We start from the raw sequence: 22,364 nt of genomic DNA, 5'->3' as shown, positions 1-22,364 counted from the left end.
TTGAAAAAATGATTTCACACATTGGAAAGCAAGGTGGAACCATCTGGTCTGTCAAAAAGTTCAACAAAAAGGAAACCTCATCTGGATGAATCAAGTGATTCAAATTATGAGGATGACTTTGAGGACCATGAGGACCAAATAAGAGGAGCAAAACGAAATTCCAGGCGAGGAGATGATGAAATTTGAGGGATTATGCTCAAAATTCCTTGTTTCCATGGCAAGTCCGATCCCTAGGCTTACCTAGAGTGGGAGAGGAAGATGGAACTGATCTTCGAATGCCAATCTTATTCGAAGAGTCAAAAGGTCAAGCTCGCAGCTATTGAATCCACCGACTACACAGCAATTTGGTGGGACCAACTTCGCACAAGTCGAAGGAGAAACGATGAACATCCCGTGAGATCATGGGATGAGCTCAAAAGATTGATGGGAAAATGTTTCATTCCAGCTTACTATCATAGATATTTGCACAACAAATTGCAAACTCTTACTCAAGATAGTATGATGGTTGTAGACTATTTTAAGGAAATGGAAATGGCCATGATGAGAGCCGACGTACATGAAGATCTAGAAGCAACCATGGCCCGATTTCTAAGGGGGTTGAGGGATTAAATTGCTGATATTGTGGAGCTACATCATTACCTTGACTTAAATGAGTTGCTGGACAAGGCCGTCAAGATGGAAAGGTGCCTCAAGAGAAGGGGTAACACTCCCTCAAATTCCAACTATCAAACTCGAAATTGGCGAAATTCGCCTTCAAGGGGTGAGGAAAAGGCTGTAGGAAATTCTCAACCACCAAAATCGAGACCCAATGATGCTAAACTAGCACCTAAGACCAAGATGGAAGTTAGCCAAAGAACTCCAAAATTGAGAAGTAAGGATGCTAAATGCTTCAAGTGTCAAGGCTTTGGATACATAGCATCTCAATGTCCCAACCAAAGAACCATGCTTATCTTGCCTAACGGAGAAGTTGTGTCGGATAATGAGGATGATTGTGAAGGTATGCCACCTTTAGCGGAGGAAAGCGACAACTCAGAGGAAGAATTGCCATGTGAAGGGAATGTTGGAGTCTTTGTCGCAACCCATTTTTTTGAAAAAAAAATAAAATTATGGGTTTATAAAAATGAATTTTTGATTAATTTTGAGTGAAAATGAATTTTTGATTTTTAGAAAATAAATAAAGAAAAAGGGCCTAAAATGGGACCTAAAAATTGCACGATTTTGGCCCAAAATAATAGTTTAAAAAGATTTTAAAGAAAATATATGAGTTGTCACTTAATATTGAGTTAAGATGTACCAAATCACCTAAAAATTGAATATTTTAAAAAATAGAGAAAACTCTTTTTAAACGACTCCTAAGTTTTCGAAGAATAAGAGAAAAGAGTTCGGGAGTCACGGTTGAAGAAAGAGAAGGCAAGAATAAAATTCAAGGCACCCCTTCAACCTAGCCAGAGATAGTTGCGTGATTTAGTCGACATTTTTTTTTAGTTTAACTTATAGAACTTTTCATATTTGGACGTTATTATATGAATGTAAACCTAAATCTAATGGCTATCGGAAGGGTCAATATGTCTCTTCGAATTTTAGTTGGTGCAAATCGCATTAATTGCGACGCCCAAAAGTGATTCTTTGAAAAGATCACGAATATGCAACAATGAGACTTGAAAAAAATAGAAAAATTAAAATATACAAATATACGTGACCTAAAAGAGGGGGATGCAACATAATAGGTACAGAAGCTAAAATTTGTGACTCAATTTTCCTTTTTATAGAGGAAATACGAGCGCGCTAAAGCTAAGAAGTCATACTCGTCCATATTCCATATTTAAAGGGTACTCCCAAACCTAATCAAGTAAATACACTAACCTACTCCTAATTTTTCTTGCATGAAATGCAAGTCTAAATGTCATGTTTCGCATATAGGGATAAGAGATATACATATGAAGGAAATATCATACAAAAATGGTAAATATCTTAAAAAGTAGAAAATATGCATGAAATGTAGTGATTTGTCACACAAACATAATCTAGCGCGTGGATGGTCCCTAAGGGTCTAGCATTGGACTAACCTATGCATTCTCACTAACGTTGGACTAGCGAAAAATCGAGAAAAAAGGTCATAACTAGCGTTGGACTAGTGTGGTGACGTCATATATTTATTATAACTAAACAAATCATATAAAATATAATAAAAACAAGTAAACACATAAAACACATAGCACATAAGCATGATATCTAGATGCAAAGACCCTAAGAAAGCGAGTAAACACGTAAACACACAAGCATGCAAACACATAAACAAATAAAAGCGAATAGAGACCTAACTATTACATTCAATGGCCCTAATTACAATCTAAAGGGGTAAATAATGAAATGAAATAAAATAATAACCTAACTATTACAATTTGGCATTTAATTGCCTCTCAAATAATAAAAAATTAAATTAAATTAAATATACAAAATTAAAAACAACCTATAGATAAACAAATAAAAGTGAATAAATAAATAAATAAATAAAAAACATTCAAAAAACATGCAATTACACACATAAAATCACATAGGAGCACATAGGATTTTTAAATAATAAAAGGAAAAACCTCCCTTTGAAGTAGTAGCTAATTGGGTTTGGATTTACCCTATTTAAAGCTCCAAAAATCAACAAAATAGTCAATGTACTAATTTAATTAATAAATAAAAGTAATAATATGTAGAGAAATGGAAATAATCATGACATTGAACAATTAAAGTATTTAAATGAAAGTAAACAACCTATATTCAAGAATTTAAAACAAGCAAGGACCTAATTGAAACAATTATAAAAGTTTTAGGGGTCCAATTATTATTACAAATATTAGGGGGTGAAATTAAAGCAAAATAAAGCTCTCAAGACTAATTAAGCTCTAATTATCTCCTAAAAACAGAAAATAACTTTGTCTAAAACATGGTTAAAACATAAAAAATTGATTGAATTTCAAAAGGGTAAATTTGATTGTATTTTCCATATTCTTGGGCCATAGTAGCATTACTTAACAAAAGTTGGGGATTAAACTGCACAATTTTTGGAAAATTTCAGGCAGAGCTTCAAAAGACAACTAAAATAAGGACCTAATTGAACAATAAGTAGAGTTTTGCGGGCCACAGTATATTTATACAACAATATAGAGGTCAAAGTGCAATTTATGAAACTTTTCATGCATCTCCTTCAAAGAAGAGCTCCTGCAACTTTTTGATGCTTTCAAATTTTAGCAAACCTCATGCGGCAATCGTTAATGGCAATCTTAAACAAGAAAACAGCTTCAAATTCTCGTTAAATTCTATAAGCTTATCATCAAGATAGCAGATTGAGCACACAAAAGAAAGGAAAATCTGAGCTGGGGGAAAAGCTTTCTTCTTCCTCGCTGGTTTCTTTCTTAGGCAACTTCATGGGTTCCTCAGGTATAGACCAATGAAATAAATTTCAAGCCAACGAAATTATGCAACTTATGCTTTTTATTTCTCAAACTCAACGCCCAAGATCCACAAACATAAAGGAGAATGACAACTAGAGAATCATAAAGATCAAACATGGCAAAGCAAAGGAACAAAAATAATTGAACCCCAGCCAAAGTTTCACCAATTTGCACACAAGATGAGCTTTAATCTTTAAAAAAAAATGCGTTAGACCAGAACAAATAAAGGCCATGAATACCTCGAAATGTTTGTGAGGTTTGACAACGCAAGATGCTCCTTAGATTCTTAGAATGCTGGTTGGTTCGTGAGATGAAGTCAAGCAAATTCCATCACAGTGGAGGTGCAGCAGGGACAAGTCTGTGACTTGGGACTTCGATTCAAAGGCTTTCCGTGTATTTTTTGCAAATAATTTCTAAACAAGACTTCCTCCCCTGACTTCCTAATTTGTGTGGAAACCAAAATGCGCTCGAATCAAGCAACCGAGAAGGAGATAATTGGGTCCAAATATGACTCAGAAACCAGCCTGTTTTAATGAAAACTTCTGTAGAAATTTTTCCTCTTTATTGGTTTTCCTTTTCCTCTCTTTTTGCTGTTTTTTCTTTCTTCAGTAACCACCCCTCACTCCCTCTCTTAGTCTCCCAGATTCTCTCCTCCTCCTCTGCTCTTGTTTCTCCTTTTTCCCCCCTTTTTTTTTCCGTAGCTCCCTTTTTCCTTTTCTTCTTTTTGTCTTCCCTTGTTTCTCTATTTTCTTTCTTTTTCCTCTTGTTTTTCTTCCTGTTTTCCCCTCTGATCTTCCCCAGATTTCCCCCTCCTCCTTTCTTTCTCTTCTCCTTTCCTTTTTTCCTCTTCCTTTTTCTTTTCTCCTTCGTTCCTGAAACCCTCTTTTTCCTCGAAGCCTCTCTAGTTTTTCCCTTTCTAGTCCAGATTTTTTAAACCCATCTGCAGACTCTCTCTTTCTTAATCTCCACAAATGCTCCTCCTTCTCCCTTTTCTCCCTTGCCTTCCTCCTTTTTTTTTTCTTTTTTTCCTCCTTTCTTCCTCCCCTGCCGGCAGCTTCCTTCCTTCCCTTTTTTCAGATTTTTCTCCTGTTGTTTCCAGATTTTTTCCCATCTTCCACTTGTCTTGCCACCTATCCTTTGAATGTGTTATGTGTAAAATGCCAAAACCACATGGCTAATGCTCACCTATCCCACTTAGCTACTATACATGCCTTCCACCTATCTTATTTTTCCTTTTTTATTATTATTATTTTTTTGTTTTTCAAAACAAATTTAGGGTAAACAAAATGTTAATTCCTATTTGAAATTGCCTTGCAAATCTTCATTTATTTTGAAGAAATTAAATTTGAAAAGATTAAAAACAAATTTTTGTGAGACTTTTCTTTTTTTTCAAAAAAACAATTTTTAAAAGAAAATGATCCTAATTCAAATAAAAATAACTAACTATCACTTTGCAAACTTTGATTAAATAAAAATAAAAATAAAACCAAATAAAATTAAAATTAAAATTTTGGTGTCTACAGTCTTGGTTGCAAGAAAAGTGCTTGCTGCCCGAGTTTTAAAGGATGAAGGTAAGCAAAGGGATAACTTGTTCTACACTCGTTTATATCAAGGACAAGTTATGTAGTCTAATAATTAATGGATGTAGTTGCACAAACATGGCAAGTTTGTTCATGGTTGAAAAATGGTCTCTTCCAACCACCAAGCACCCTAAGCTATATCGACTTCAATGGCTAAATAACGATGGTGGTGAACGTGTTTATCAGCAAATGAAGGTATCATTTCGCATTAGTAGGTATGAAGATGAAGTGGTATGTGATGTGATACCAATGCAAGCATGTTACTTGATCTTAGGTTGTCCTTGGCAATATGACAAAACTGTCCACTTTGACGGACACTCAAATAAACATTCCTTTATGCATTGTAATAGAAGAGTTATCCTTGTTCCCCTTACCCCTAAACAAGTTCAAAAGGATCAAGTGACCCCTACATGAGGAATATGAGATGGAGTGTGATTTGAGAAAAAGGAAAAGAGTGAGGCCGAGAGTGGTGAAGAGAGAAAAGCATTAGTGAGTTCGGCCAAAGGGATATATAAAGATAGGAAACATAGTTTGTTAATAAGAGTTGAGCGTGATAGGATTCTTTCTTGTAACTGTACTAACTTGTTTACTACTAGCTTTCCTTTTTTTTTTTGTAGGTTAAGCGAGAGGACATGGAATTGTAGGATTGCTATCCGAATTCAATCTCCCTTGCTGCCGTTCCTTTTCGTGATGATGGAAACGAAACGATTCCAGAATTTTCTATCTTATTGCTATCTTTTTTCTCTTCATATCATGCTCAAGTTTCTTATATGTCTTTAACTCATTTTTGTGAGCTGTCCCCTAATCTTTGTTGACTTTCTTATGTAGACAAAGGGGCTAATCTTGTGCAAGTAGTTCGTTTGTGGAGTGAGTTTGATGATGAACAATACAATCCCTATCTTCAACTTGTAGATAGTCCAAGTGAAACTTCAACATCACCAAATCAGATTTTGCACTTTGCAAACTTCGTTGAGCTAGAGGAGTTTGATTTCATGATAGACGCCACACACCACTTCGAGGACCCTTACCTCATGAATATGAGTGAATTAAATGAGCAAACATTAAAGCTAGTTCGTGAGATTCAAGGAGCTAAACGGTGTCTTTTCCAACTTTGCAAGTGCAGTTTTTTTCTTTGGATGATACCTTGGCTTGTAATCATCACAAGGCTAACCCGTCGACATGTTACTCTGCTTGTCACCTTTCATGCTTTGATGTGTGGGCAAATAACCTTTAAGAGGAGGGGAATGATATAGGATCTAGCTGGTTTTGAAGCTTATCAAGTTTGTTTGCATCAAGCTAGAGTCATCATGTTATGTCTTGACCGAATAGCCTAGATTATTAGCTGTTTGTCATTTATTTTCATTGTTTCATGTCGTTTGGTTAATTACAGCTTTGAGTTTAGTCGTTTATGCCAATTAGTTAATAAAAAGGCTTAAGGTCATGTTGACCATAGTTCGCCCTGGGTTGAGTTAATTCTTAATAGGTTTAGTTAAGTGAGTCTTAGTAGAGTTAGGAGTATTGAGTGTTGTAAAGGCCATAAAAAGCCTTAGTTTGATCGTTTAGTGACACTGAATAATAACTTGAGAAAATTCCAGATTTCTTTCATGAGTGAAAGAGCCCTTCTTGACTTGTGAAAGCCACCATTGAACATCTTAGAGTAGGTCTAACATGATTCGACAACTTATCAATCAAGTAGTCACCTTGATTGTGGCGTTGTTCTACTCGTTCTAATCTTTCTTGTACAGTCCAAGATTGATTACAAGCTCCATCCCCAAGCGTTGATTCCTAACCTAGATCTGGGCTTGTGGTTCATGTTCTTGATTCATTTTGGCGTATCGAGAATTGTATCACTTAACCTGACCATTATAATCCCTTATGATTCCTCACCCTCCTGAATATCTCGAATTTCCAATAGACGAGCCATCAACGTTCAGCTTAACGTATGGGTAGACCAGTAATGACCAAACTAAAGTAGAGAGCATTGTTGGCTTTGGAGGCATGAGAGTAGATAGAAACCCTAAGTGCAACAGGTTTTTGTCTTTAGGACAGGTCGATTGAAAGGGGTGGGCCGCTGCAATAGCACTGAGAGTCCAAAATACTTGGCGGTAGACCTGGTCGGATGATGCCACTAGGTTCTCAAAGACTACCATGTTCCACCCCTTCCACAAATCCCAACAAATTAATAAAGGTAGCAAGCACGCTAGAGTGGCTTTTAGCGACCTACCTATTGAGTGCATCCACCAACCTTGCAGCTTTTGCATGAGCAAATCTGTAGGGGCCATGTAAATGTCAAAAAGTTATTCGAATCTTCCCCAAACTTGGTGCGCCATCTGACATTCCACGAAAGCAATGGTTTAGGGTTTCTTAATTGGCTCAAAACGAGCACTTTGACGGCAAATTGAAACCAAATTGCTAGAGTATATCTGGAAAAGGAAGTAAGACGTTGAGCAAGTGCCACATGAAGATCGAAATCTTGAGAGGAATTCGTCCATTCGAAATCATCATCTAAGAAATGGAGAGGTGGTCTGCTTCCTATTGCTACTCTAGGGTGGATGAGAGCTTAAATCGACCATTTGTAGAAGGCATCCAAACTAAGATGTCCTTGTCATTAGAAATATGGATTAGGGAGTTGAGGATTTGTAGCTTTTTCTCCTTTGTGAGCGAGCCCCCAATCCGATCTAGGTGCCAAGCATCCTCGACAAATAGGTCTACAATTGTAATGTTTGGCGATGGGATTACCTCTTTGTCTTTCGCTACGGGCCCTGACCCCAACTAGTTATCGAACCAGAAGGATGAACTACCGTCTCGCACCAGCACCTGCATATGTTCTTCCATAAACACCCAGATGCTTAACATTCTTTTCCAAGTTCTTGAGCTCGAAGCTCGTATTGGCACTATTGTCATATGCTCCGCTACCTTTGCATATCTGCTTATCATATAGCGTGCCCAAAATACATTGCTGGTCCACAGTTTCCACCATAGTTTACACCAAAAAGTTCTTAACACACCATCCAGTTTATTGAGCCCTAAGCCGTTTTGGTCAATTGGGAAGCACAAACCATTCCAGCTCCTCCAATGCCATCTCTCATAGCCCTCTACTTCCCCCCAGAAGAAATGGGACATAATGCGTTCGATTTGGCGCAATATACTTTTGGGGGTTTCTAAAGCAGCAAATATGTATAGGGGTATAGTGGCCAAAACATGTTTGATCAAAACTAAACATCCTTCTACCGACAGTAACTTCCTCTTCCAACCAGCAAGTTTATTTTGCATTTTGAAGATTAGGTGCTGGAAATGCTCTTGCTTATATCTCCCTTTAAAAAGCTGGCTTCCTAAGTATGTAAAAGGCAGCTTTTGATGTCGAAAGCTAGTTAATCTGGATATTAGATAGGCTTTAGCACCGGAGCATCTAGACGAGACCACGAAAAGCTTTTGTCACTATTGACCTTTTGCCCCGACCTGTCTTGATACCGATCCAAGAAATCCATTAGGTTTCTCAATGACCTTCGATCACCCCTTGTAAAAATGATAATGTCATCGGCAAAGGCTAGATGAGATACGTGCAGTGCACCTCATAGTTGAGTGTAAGGTTGAACTCCCCCTAAAGGGAATAGGTTGTTTAGGCCACGGGTAAGAGCCTCCAACACTAAGATAAAGAGGAAATGGGATAGTAGATCTCCTTGTTTTAAGCCGCAAGCAGCCTGGAAGAAACCATTCGGCTTCCCATTGACAAGCATTGAGAACCAAGACAAGGTTAAATTGTTCATGACCAAAGTCACGAATTGAGGATGAAACCTGAATTTGAGGAGCAGCCTGGATAAGAATTCCCATGACACCTTATCAACGGTTTTCATCATATCAATTTTGAACACTATGTTTTGGTCCCACACCTTCCTATCAATGTCATTCACCAATTCTTGCACTATTAAAATATTGTCTGCAATTTCTCTACCTTGGACAAGGGCAGATTGCTCCAACCAAATGACAAATGGCAGTAGGGGCTTTAACCTATTGCAAAGTATCTTGGTAAAAACCTTATTGATAATGGTTCATAGACTTTTAGGCCAAAAGTCCGTGAACAACTATGGCGAATCTTTCTTCGGGATCAATACAATTAGAGTGTTTGCAATGCTATTTGGTATGGATACTCTGCACATAAATTCTCTAGCAGCTTGAAAAACATTCTCCCTAATTATGTCCCAGCATTGCTTGAAGAAGAACCCTGTAAATCCATCCGCACCTATTGCACTTTGTTCATCTAGTTTGAAAACTGCATTTTTAACCTCTTTTGGGGTAAGCTCTTGCATAATCTTATCCTTTTGCTATTGGGAAATGAGAGATGGGATATTGTTGAGTAATCGCACCATCACGTGTTCTTGTACTGTTAAGGTAGTGGCCAGCAGCTCCTAAAAATAATTTATAGCCTCAGCGTCAATGTCGGCCTCATGTTCAACCCATTCATCTTGGGAGTTTCTTATTCGCTGAATTGAAAGCTTAGATCACTTGTCTAGAAGCTGTGCATAGAAGAACTTGGTGTAAGAGTCCCCATCTTTTAGCCATCTAACTCGAGCCTTCTGCTTCCAAAATATTTCCTCATCAGCAAGCCTCCTAAGCAGGGTAGCTTGCGCTTGACTCCACTGCTGTCTTTGTCGCGCCCCACTTTTTGATTAGTGTGTGAAGTGTGTGTGAGATATGTATGTGAACGTGTGAAAGTGAAAATAAAGGCCGTGCGATTGTGAAATGCGACGGTTTGGCCAAATAAAGTTCAAAAGGGTTTTTTGTATGAAAAATGGAGTCGCCACTTGGTATAGAGTTAGGGTGTACCAAGTTACCAAAAAATGGTTTTTGTTTTTGAACGAAAAAGTAAACAAACCCTTTTAAAACTTTTAGGTCTACGTAACTAAAGAAAGGGATCGGGGGTCACATTTGATAAGGGAGAAGGCAAAGGCAAAGCCTAAGGCACTCCCTTACCCTAGCCAAAGCTAGTTGCGTGACTTAGCCTCACGATTCCTAATTTTTTTACCCAAGGTATGTATCGCGTGTTAGATATGACTATATGAATGCAAAAACCTAGACCTAGGGGGACATGGGGGAAATTTCTCTTCAAAGGTTGAGTGGTGCCAATCACATTAATTGTGAAGCCCAATAATGATCCCTTGGAGAGGTCACACATAATTCTAAATGACGTAAAAATGAGTGGAATGCATGCCATGTGAAAATGTGAGTTTGTGTGAAGTGAGAAAAGTAATAAAAATAATAGGATGTAAGTGGAGGTGTGCAAATGTATTTACAAGGTAAGGTGAGTAAAGAATGATGATGTGAAAATAACATAAAGTGCATGTGTGCGAGTGATATGGTATAAAGTGTGAGTAGTTAAGTGAAAACGTCCAAAAGTAGTGTGAAGTGAGAATGTGGAAAAAGGGATAGAATATAAAGTAGAAGTGTACGTGATAGTGAAAAAATGCATGAACCCTAGAGGAATGCATCAAAACGGGAACGGGGACTCCTAACTTTGTGACTTTAATTTTCCCTTGGATTAGTAGGAATGTGACAGCCCCACCTCTCCCTAGGGCAAACCCTAGGATATCAGCAGACTGCCTGCCCAGCTCTCGCCAGGACTCAGTCGTTCAAAGTACTAATATCATCAATGAAACGAATATAACATTTGACAATGCAGGGGATTGAAACACTAACTCAAACATAATCACTAATCCAACAATTCAGCTTAGTACATATATCATTGCATGCCAACTTACCATGCTTCACTCAAAATTACATAATATAAATCACCCTTAAGAATTTAAGCTTACAAGTTTGCTTAAACGAAAGTTACAACCTCAAAACGCAAGAACGGCAAAATAAAGCTAAGAAATCCCTCGATCAAATCCCTTCCCGATCTGTTAAGGAAAATAAAGGGAATGGGGTGAGCTAAAGCCCAGTGAGGTTCCAGGTAAACAAGTAAACACATAGCCACATAAAATCACAAAATAGCCAACTAAACACTGTACAGTAAAATAACAGTTTAATCACAGTTCAATTCAAGGATACGGGTGGCTTTCAAAAGCTAAAGGTCCACTTGAGCTTGATCATAATTGCCTCCTGTTGACACTCTGTCGACACTTGTAACAGTATATAGGTCCATAGAACACCACTTTCACCCGTCTCCGTCCACCAAACAACCCCCCCACCGGGCCCGCACTCCATAAACAGTAGTTTGGTAATACTCGAGTATACCAGGAATCCGAGTTTCCAATGCTCAAGGATTCCAATGAAACAGTATCAAGCCGAGGATTTTATCACTGGTGGTGCTGGACAACACAACAAGCAAGCACAATGGCTATGCTTCGCCAGGGACCTCCAAGCAAGATTCAATTTCCAGTGAACAGTAAAAGTCCTCAAGGTTTATCGGCCTTCTCGACCAAGCCCTTGCTGGCTCGATACAACCGACTCACCTATGAGGTTGGGTACCCAAACAGTAACAGTAGTTGGTGGAATGTCATCCACGCAACTTAAGCACAGTCATGTATAGCAATATCTCATTTCATGTTAATTCATTCAGTAAGTAGAGCCTCAGTGAAAAGAAAAAAAAAACAAGGAAGGTCGAGTGCGATAAAGTACACACTCGCCTCAATTTTAATTAAAATAGTGTTTGGCTCAACCAATAACAATTCAATACTTTCAAGTACACAAATATTTCACATAACAAGTAGCAGGTAGTGGAACACTCACCTGTCAAGCAAAAGTAATAATCGACGTCAAACGTCTCAGTTACGATCACCGTCGTTGCCCAAACCTAGGTCAACGAGTGCAAGCATTAATAATTGGATTCATTCCCTACTAAAGTATAGGTTCATTAAGAGGCCAAGTGAGTAGCTTAAGCTACTTAATCCGGCATGCAAATAGGGTCTAAACCACGGTGAAAGTTCATCGAAAACAAGTCTAGTATGTACATGAAAGTTTGGCAAAAGAAAAGTTTCACTAAAACTCAAAGGCTTCATTACGGTTTAAACTGTCTCGCCCGGCCAGCCTCGGGAAAACGGTCATTGCTCATTGTGGGAAAGTCAGAATTAGGTTCCGTCAGTTGCATTGGAAACTAAGTTCATAAGGGTAAATTTGTCTAGAAGAAACCATTTCCAAAATCCCAACATAAGTGGCTCAAAATTAAGAAACCAAATGAACTTTCTGGACTGTCTCGGATGAACAGTACCGCCCGGACAGCCAACTTTCAAGACTCGCCACGGATCGCTCGGGATGAACCAGAAAATGAGGTTTGTACCGTTTTAAAGCTCTAAGAGTCTACATTCAATTGCCACAAACAGCACTCAATTCCAATCAGTGAGTAACACGTTATGACCTTAACAAGATTGCTGGACAGAAAATTTCTGGACCTAGTCCAGCTTTCCTCCTTTGTTTATAACTCAAACTTTATTCAACCAAATTGGCTAATTTTTTGTAGACAACCTCCACACACATAACCCAACATATAACTCTCACATTTGTAGCCAAAATGTGCATGAAAATATCAAGGAAAAATCAGGCAGCAAGCTTAAAAGGTTTCGGTCAGCACACTTTAAAAATTTCTAACTTCTACTCTTCTTGTTATTTTCATTCCTTGCACATAACAAGTATTAGATCCAACTAAATAGGGGTTTCAAACATATCAATACTTCATAAACACACATGAATAAGGGTTAGACATTTCATCAAACACTTGGTATGCATATTAGTAAACCTAACCATTACTTGATTAACTCAAGAAACTAACTCCAAATTCAACCATAACAAGTTGTTTTTCACCATTTCAACCTCAAGTAGATGATATAACATCATAAACCCAAATTTTAAAGATTACATACCTTACTTACAAGTTGCTTTGGTCACCAAACAAACCACCACAATAGAAGCTTTAGGCTTGAAACAACCTCAAAGATTGAAGGAAATTTTCTCACAAACTCTAGATCTTTCTCTTTTGGTTTTTGTTCAAGATCAAATTAAGGTTGTCATAGCAAGAAGATGGAGTTTTCTTCCTTCCCTTGGAAGCCCTTAAGGTGGACGAAATTTTGGAGGAAAATGAAGCAAAGTTGGTTTAAAATTCCTCTAATCCTTTGGTCAAACAAGATACATGGCTAGGGTTTTGCCACATGGCTCCATTATTGTCCTAACCTTTCTTAATCTTTGACTAATGCCATTCTTACCTTTCCAAATGCACCAATAATTATTCAACACCTCAAATCTCTCACATAAAGTCTCTACCACTAATAAAAGAACACTTGGACAATTACAAGTGGTGAATTATTTACAACCTAGCTCAAGGAAATATTTTACTTCAAGTAAAATGAATTGAAATGAAATGCATGGAAATTATTATAACACATAGAAAATAATTTGTAAGGGCATATATTAAATGGTCTAGATCTTATAATAAGGCATGTATATAAGAAAATTTTGTTTTAAAGTGAGGGTCAATACAAGGGATTTGTTGTAACACATTGTGAAATATAATGCTAGGGCATATAAGAGATGGTTTAAATCTTGGTGCAAGGCATGTAGTTTGGGGAAATTGTATTTTAAAAATGAGGGTTCTCACAAGGAAGAACTAGCGTGCTGAGGCTATTTTGTAGCCAAACTCGCTCGTTTCCCTTATCGAAAGGGGAATCTACAAGCAAATGTATCCTATAACTAGCATGAGATGCAAAAAGCCTAAAATGAGGGGAAAAGGATTGGAGGAGCATGCCAAATGAAAAAACTAAGGAAAATGCATGAAATGTAGTGAACATGCAAGTATGCACTAATGAAAGGGGGATGGCCTATTGGATCTAGCGTTGGACTAGCCTATTCTATGAATGAGCCACAACTAGCATTGGACTAGTGTGGTGACGTACATTCATCCATCACGTTCATCCATGGCTATAGAAAGCAAGTAGACATGCCAAACACTCATAAACACATAGCACATAACACTTAGCATGCTCGACTAGATGCAAAAGCCTAATAAAGCAAATTAACACATAGCAACAAAAATAAGCAATCAAGCTAATGAACCTATTACATTTGCTAGCTAGGCACACGTCTTCAATAGGTCTTCATCAAGTGCTCTCCAAACCCTATCTATTACAAGCCAAGAGGTGTACACATACTCTATAAATAAAAGAATGACTTAATAAAAGCAAAAGTAAATGAAATGAATTAAGGAAAAACAAGGAAAGCAAGTAAAGTAAGCATGCAATTCTCACTTAGCACGTTGGATCACATAGGGGAGAGACTAAAAAAGATAAAAGAAGTTATACCTCCCTTGAAATGGGGTGAAGTCACTTATTTATCCTCCAAAAAAAAAAGAAATGGTCAATGTACCAATTTATTTGGGAAAATTAAAGAAAACATGCAAACATGGGCTCACATGGTCATAAAGCTCTTAAATTCATGCATGAAGTGCAATTTAAACAAAGCATGGTAATTATTTGAAGCAAACAAGCAATAAAAATTGCAAAAATTAAAACTACCAAGAATCAAATTGAGGAGATTATTCAATTGGTTGGGTCATAGTGGCATAAGGGAAAACTTGGGGGGCCGAAGTGCAATTTTTGAAAGTTGAGTTGCATGCAAACCATGCAAACCCACGAAGGAAATTTGTTTCTGCAGCTAACATCTATCATCTCTGCTGCAATATTGTTCCAACTTTAAACACCAAATTTAGATCCAACATCTAATCATCTAAACTTCAAACTAAACAAACACAATGCAAACTTGACAACCAAACAAGCAAAACATAGAAAGAGATCATGCACATATTGAAACAAAAACTTCCTGCAAAAGGAGTCGAGAAGCTTTCTACAACAAGAAAATCTGTTGCAACCTTGTTTCTAACGGATACTTCAGATTTGACATCAAGTTTGATCAAAAACTTCTAAACCAAACCTCCAAACCTTGAACTAAGCACTAAGACACATAATTTAAACATTCAAACAAGCAGGGAGTAGGAAATTAAACCAACACCAAGGAACTTTTCATGCAAAAATGGTTTTAAACTTCAGCATTTCGCATGGCAGATTCGCTCTCAAATCGAAAACCAGTTTCAAGTTCTTATCATGCATGCAGGGGAATGACAAAACCAGAATGAGGAAAATTTTCATGCAAAACTCCATGCAGAAAAACAAACAAAACTTTCTGCCGAAAATTCCAGCAGCTAATGAAGCTTTCTGCAACAACCAAATGGACTTCGGCAGCTAAGGTAATCTATCCACAAAGCTTCATCCATGAAACCTTTAGCAAACAAACTTGCACTAACTCTAATACAGCATGTCTAAACATCACTAAACCAAGCAATTCTTAAAAGAATTTCATGCAAGTTTCATGCAACATATGAGCATAAGGAAACAGAAAAAACTGGACAGCAAACGCAGCTTTCTTTCTACCATTTTCTGCTGCGCACTCGTAGCTTGATAACAACCCAGAAAAATGACCAACATTATGAACAAAGCCCAAGCTTTATCAATTTCTCTATAACCATTATTGACATAAAATTGTGCATGCAAACAAAGTGAGGAATCCAGCTTCATGGGCTGTTACGGGACAAAGGAAAAGCAGCATAAACATAAGAAAGAGATGCGGCTTTCTTTCATTCAACCGAGAACTCCAAGCTCATCTTAACAGAATGCAATGATAAAACACTTCATGGGCTAGATTAAGACAATAAAAATGACCCAAAACACAGAGCAGCAGGAGGCACCCGAGATTTCATGCATCAAGAAAACACTACAAACATCATTAGCGCCATAATGCAACTGAATGTAAGATTGCTGCAGAGGTATGAACGCTCACGGCAAACATGCCCACAGATTCAAAGACAGATTCCAACGAAACTTTCTTCTTCTAGGAGACTTTAATTGGATGCTTTCTAGTTTTAAACAAATGCAGCCAAGACAACTGACAACAATAAAAACTCAGCACGGTTGAAACTTATGCTGCAACAGAATTTTACTGTGGCTTCAGACGCAGGTTCGAATGAACCAGCCATGGAAATGTTATTCTCTTTTCAAAGTTAACATCTTTACTACTAGACTACAGCTTGAGAATGAAATTAACAACACCAAAACAGATTTGGAACCCTAGCAAACTTGTCATACAAAATAATCAGCAAAAAAAAGGCCACGGCTTTAAGCTAGAATGATAAGGAAAATGGCTATTGCAAATCTCTTTGTCATACTTGCAGACTCATTACCAACAAAATAGCATAACCACTCAAACACATATCCATTAGAAACAACAAACAACCCATGATTCTCATAGAAACTATCTATAGGAAACGCTAAAAGCAATCTTACAATGCTGTTTTGATGGAAGTCGGCAGTGAATATGGAAAGAAAATTCCAGCAGCTCCTCTCCTTCTTTTGGTTTGACCCGAAGCTCTTCGGAATGGTCTGCTCCTCCTTTCCAGGCTCTTCCCTTTTTCCAGATTTTCCGAGCCTTTTGCTGCTGGTTTCTTCTCCGCAACCACCCTCTTTCAATCTCTCTGCTGTTGCCCGTGAGCCGAGAACTTCTTTCTTCCTTCCACCTTACTCACCCCCAAGCCCTCTCTCAAACCCCAGCCGTTCCCTTTTTCTTTTCGCAGTCACTCGATGCCCTCTTTTATTCCGCCCTCTCTCGGCTCTCTTCACTCTTTCTGGTTTCTGGTCGCCACCCTAGCTCCCTCTCGCTCTCTTAATTTCTTTCTACAGCCGTACCCTTCTAGTTATCTCCTGTGTTTTCCTCGCCTTTTTCAGTGCCCCCCAAGCTCGAAGCTTTTTCAAGTTTCCTCTCAAGACCTAGCCTTTACTCCAGAGCTTAGTCGCAACCCTCCTCTTTTCTGTTTTTTTTTTTTTACTGTTTTGTTTTCCTTGTTTTCCTTTGCTAGACAGCCGCCGATCTCTCCCTATCCCTCACAAAAACTCTCTCCTTTATCGTTGTTTCTTGCCCAAGCTCTCCCCTTTTTCAGATCTTCATCCTCCCAAAGCTCTTCCTTTTCTCCTTCAGTTTCTCTCTATTCTTTCTCAGCCGTCACTAGAGTCCCTATGGTCTCTTCCTTGCTCTCAATATTTTTCTCTTCTAAACCCTCAGCCCGTAACCCCAGCTATCCTAAGACTCTTCCTTGCCGTAGCTTTTCAGATTTTTCAGCCGTCATCCAAACTCCACCCCCCTTGGCTGCGGTTACTTTCTTTTCTATTTATATGGGGCATCATCACCCTAAACCCTTAGCAAATTCTTCTATATTTGCAGCCAAGGGCTGCCCGAAGCCCTTCCTTGCAAGCTGCGAAAAACGCAGCTTGCAAGTCGCGCATCATTCCTTTTTTTTTTTTCAAAGAAAACTAAAGCCTATTTTTTGAATGTTTTTCCCTTTTTTCCTTTTTGTAGAAACTCTATGCTAAAACTTAAAAATAAAAAGAAAAATAAAAACTAACTAAAAAACTAAAAACTAAAAGGTGAATAAAACTAAAATGACAACTAAAAATAGAACAAATAAAAAACGAATAGTAAATAAATAATAAAACACCAAAAATTTGGTGTCTACAGTTTGCCCCTCTTTGTCTGAGTTTTGAAAAAACTTGAGACAAACAAGTAGACCAAATACTTACTTGTGTTATTTGGCTGCATTAAACTTGAACGACTGACACTCTAGAAATGAGGATTTACCCCTTTTGACAAAAATTTTTGAAATGGGACTAACCCAGACAAGAAAATTAAACAGAAAATTTTAATCGGGACTGACCCGAGACAGGAATTTAAACGGGACTGGCCCGAACAGGAATTTAAAACGGAACTGACCCGAACAGGAATTTAAACGGGACTGACCCGAACAGGAAATTTAAAACGGGATAGACCCGAATAAAATGAAAATCAAGGGACTGGTCCGAATAAAATGAAAATCATGGGACTGACCCGAATAAAACGAAAATCATGGGACTGACCCGAACAAGCTTTTAATCATGGGACTGACCCGAATAAGCTTTAAATCATGGGATTGGCCCGAACAAAATGAAAATCATGGGACTGGCCCGAATAAAATGAAAATCATGGGACTGGCCCGAATAAAATGAAAATCATGGGACTGACCCGAATAAAACGAAAATCATGGGACTAACCCGAACAAGCTTTTAATCATAGGACTGACCCGAATAAGTTTTAAATCATGGGACTGGCCCGAACAAAATGAAAATCATGGGACTGGCCCGAATAAAATGAAAATCGTGGGACTGACCCGAATAAAACGAAAATCATGGGACTGACCCGAATAAAACGAAAATCATGGGACTGACCCGAACAAAACGAAAATCATGGGACTGACCCGAACAAGCTTTTAATCATGGGACTGACCCGAATAATCTTTAAATCATGGGACTGGCCCGAATAAAACGAAAATCATGGGACTGGCCCGAATAAAATGAAAATCATGGGACTGACCCGAACAAAATGAAAATCATGGGACTGACCCGAATAAACTTTAAATCATGGGACTGACCCGAATAAACTTTTAATCATGGGACTGGCCCGAATAACATAAAATCATGGGACTGACCCGAATAAACTTTTAATCATGGGACTGGCCCGAATAACATAAAAATCATGGAGTGCTCACCAGTGGGACTGACCCACGGCTAGTGGCAGTGAAAAAGGAAATGCTCACTAGTGGGACTGACCCACGGCTAGTAGCGATAAAAAATGAAATGTTCACTGGCGGGACTGACCCACGTTCCAGCAACGGTGAAAAATGAAATGTCTTGTCAATCGGACAGTGGGATCAAACCCGAACCTGCCGTGATGAACTTGATTTGATTTTTGATTGATTTTTTTTTTTGATTTTTTGATTTTTTTATTTTGCCTGACTGAGAGAGACTTGTCGAAATAATTTTCCCCAGTATGATGAATTGGTCAGTGGGATTAAACCCGAACCTGCCTTGAGAATCGGAAATAGAAAGGCATGTTAGTGGGATGAACCCAATGCTAACGGAGATAAACTAAAAAAAAAACAACACACACGTTAGTGAGATAGACTCGATGCTAACGGTGGTGGAATGAAAACGCACGCGTTAGTGAGATAGATTCGATGCTAACGGTGGTGAAAGAAAAACACACACGTTAGTGAGATAGACTCGATGCTAATGGTGGTGAAAGAAAAACACACACGTTAGTGAGATAGACTCGATGCTAACGGTGATAGAATGAAAAAACGCACGCGTTAGTGAGATAGACTCGATGCTAACGGCGGTAGAATGAAAACGCACACGTTAGTGAGATAGACTCGATGCTAACGGTGGTTGAATGAAGAACGCACGCGTTAGTGAGATAGACTCGATGCTAACGGTGGTTGAAGTCAGTAAATTAAATGTGGTTGTCAAGAAAAGAGGTAGAAGGGTGCGCGGCGGACGCTAAGATTTGCCAACAAGAAATGAAAAATGGATTTTCAAGAAATAAGAAATTGGATTTGATTTTTGATTTTTCTGATTTTTTGAGAGAATCTTTTCAAAATAATTTGCCCCAGTTTCCACCAATTATTAAACTGATCAATTGATTTGCCTTACGGCGTGGTTGCTCCTCCTTGAGGCCTTGATTCGTGAGATTTTGACTTACGCTCCTTCGTTGATTTCAACCATGGATACCTGCACAGGGGCTTACCAAAGTATGACATGCACTTGAATTTCAAAATATTGCAACTACTATTCATAGAAAGAGTAGTGTGATTGATTTGACGAAATTCTCAAATGGACTATAAAAAATTTGCCCCAGTGTTGGCTTATTTCATGAAATCTCACAAATAAAATTTTGCCCCAGTGTGGGCTCCCTTGATTGCAACAATTTGTTCAGATGATTCCCCATTTATTTGAACAAAGAGAAACAGCACTTCTAAAATTTAGAAAATAGTCATATATACAATGTGAAGACACTTAACGTCGAATTTGAACTCATGCAAAAATTTCATGGTGAATCCCTTAGAATAACACCAAATGCAAGAAGATTTCTTCCTCACTTTTAGCATCGGTGCTTAGGATAACAGGTCACCATTTCTGGTTGGCCCATCTTTCAAGACTAATCAAATGGGCGTTATTTCTGACTTGGAAGTGACTAAAGGAAATGGGAGGCCAAGACTTGTCTTATTTTGTGCCCCAATTGTATGTACTCTATTCAATATCACATCTTAGTGAAAGCAAAGAGTTTGTCACCCTTATTTTTTAAGAAAACTTAGTCAACGTATAAGCTTTATAGGCTTGCAACAACATGGGTAGAAGCGATAGCTAAACCTGTGAAAACTGGTTATACTCCCATGATCACAAATGATTGATGGATTTCTTACGAGCATAATCCCCACTTTGGATTGTCATGAAAGAATAAGTCAACGGTGGACTTTGTTAGCTTGTAATGTAGCTTGAAAACGATAGTTAAAAAATAAAACTTTCAAGGACATTGCACCGAAGATCGCATTTTCCCAAAATTGTCCCTATTTTGAACTTAAAGATCCCAGACTTTGTTTGCATTTTTCTCATCATTCACAAGGACTTCAGCGTCGAATTTTTTTGCATTTTCCTTGCATTTACTTTTCTTACTTTGCTTTTTGCCTCTTTTTCTTTTCCCTCAACTTGGTGGATTTTCACATGGTGAGTAGCGTCAACCCTATACCCAAACAATTCAGAAATACAGCTAAAATTTTCCGGCATCAGAAATTTTCTTGACAGGGCCATTGCAAAGAACAGAAGTCAGGACTTTTAGCTTTTGTAATGGGGTCTGGTGGGGTGTTTAGAAAAGTTAAGGCTTGAAGGCAGATTTCAAGAGTGGTTTGAAGAATCTGAGATCGCATTGTTGTGCCAACCCTATTTTAGGGCTAAATCAGAATTTTGCCCCAGTTTATTCTCAATTGAGGCTTTTTCTCTTTCATTTTCTTTCTTCTTTTGATTTTTCGGCTTTCTGCCATTTTTGAATTTTCACAAAATTTGCCCCAGTTTATTTTTGAATTGAGGTTCTCTTTTCTTTTTTCTTTTGATTTTGCGGCATTATCACTTTTTCACTTCTTAAAATTTTTCCTTTTCAACTCAAACTTGCCTCCAATGTGGGGTTTGCGATTCTCAGGGGTTACCAAACGAAATAATTTATTCTGAAGGCTTAAAAGGGATAACTAGGGATAGAATATTTGATTGGAAAAGAAGAGGGCCTGACTTGTATTCCGTTCCTTACAATAACTCTGAAAGGAAACTTTCATTAATGCGAAATTTCTGGCATGTATCTGAATTAATTGACTGAGGAAGACCCTTGTTCATCCATATTTGTGAAACATAGGCGATCCATACGGACAAAACTCTTCCTTTTCTTTCTCTTTTTTTTTTCAAAATTGGACCCCAAGTGAAATCAAATTTCCTCAATTTGCGGTCCCCTCCTTATTCTAGCATTTTTGCTTTTCCCTTTTTCTTTTTCTTTTTCAGAATTCCCCAATCTCCTTCCCTAATGTGGGGTGCGATCATATGTGCACTCGAAAAGAACCACCAATTTTTAGCTCAAATGAGGATGCAAGGGATGATTAGTGTTTAGGTTGTAGAAATGACGGCCAAAGTATCATTCTTACACCTCATGACAACCAAAGTAACGAAATGGTCATTGAAAATCCATTCCCCTTTTTGATATTTGAAAATTTTCCAATATAGGGTAGTGATCATTAGGGCTCTTATTTGAAACGAAATTATTCTTTCAAAGGCTCAAATGGGAGAGCAAATGATAAAATGTGTATAGGTAGAGAAAAGAATGCTCGAAGTATCATTCCAAATTTTCAAAACAAACAAGAATAATGCCCATTTTTGCTTTCACTTAGATGTGATTGAATCGGATTAGTCACCGCGGACATTTTCAAGCAAAAGTTGCCCCAATTTGCAATTTATCAATCAATGTGACTGATTTTATTTTGGGGTTAAGTGAAGGAGAAAGGCATCTCACGGGTCTTCTGAGTGACCTCTTTTAATTTTGAGCACTCTTATTGTGTAGCTCGGATCACCAATCGAGCATACACTTGTGAATTTTCAGGCTGGAGGTTGAAAAAAACTCAATTTAGTTTTATTTCTCAAAATTCATTATGAACTCTCCAATGAGTAAGAATAAAGAATGAAATGTACAAAAATATACACAAAACAATAATTGTCCAAAAATTTTATTGCTGAAAAAGTTTGAAACAAAATTTTTCATTCAATTATGATACAGATGAGAAGAGAGAAACCCGTAAAGAGCTCAAAATATACACTTTTGTCTCCTTTTCTTTTGGAACAAAATGTATTAACAAATCAAATAAACAGAATTTCCCTTTGGAAAACAATTACAAAATCTCTCAGAG

The sequence above is a fragment of the Coffea arabica genome, chromosome 3c (assembly GCF_036785885.1).
Source record: "Coffea arabica cultivar ET-39 chromosome 3c, Coffea Arabica ET-39 HiFi, whole genome shotgun sequence".
NCBI lineage: Eukaryota > Viridiplantae > Streptophyta > Magnoliopsida > Gentianales > Rubiaceae > Coffea > Coffea arabica.
This window is presented reverse-complemented; position numbering follows the sequence as displayed.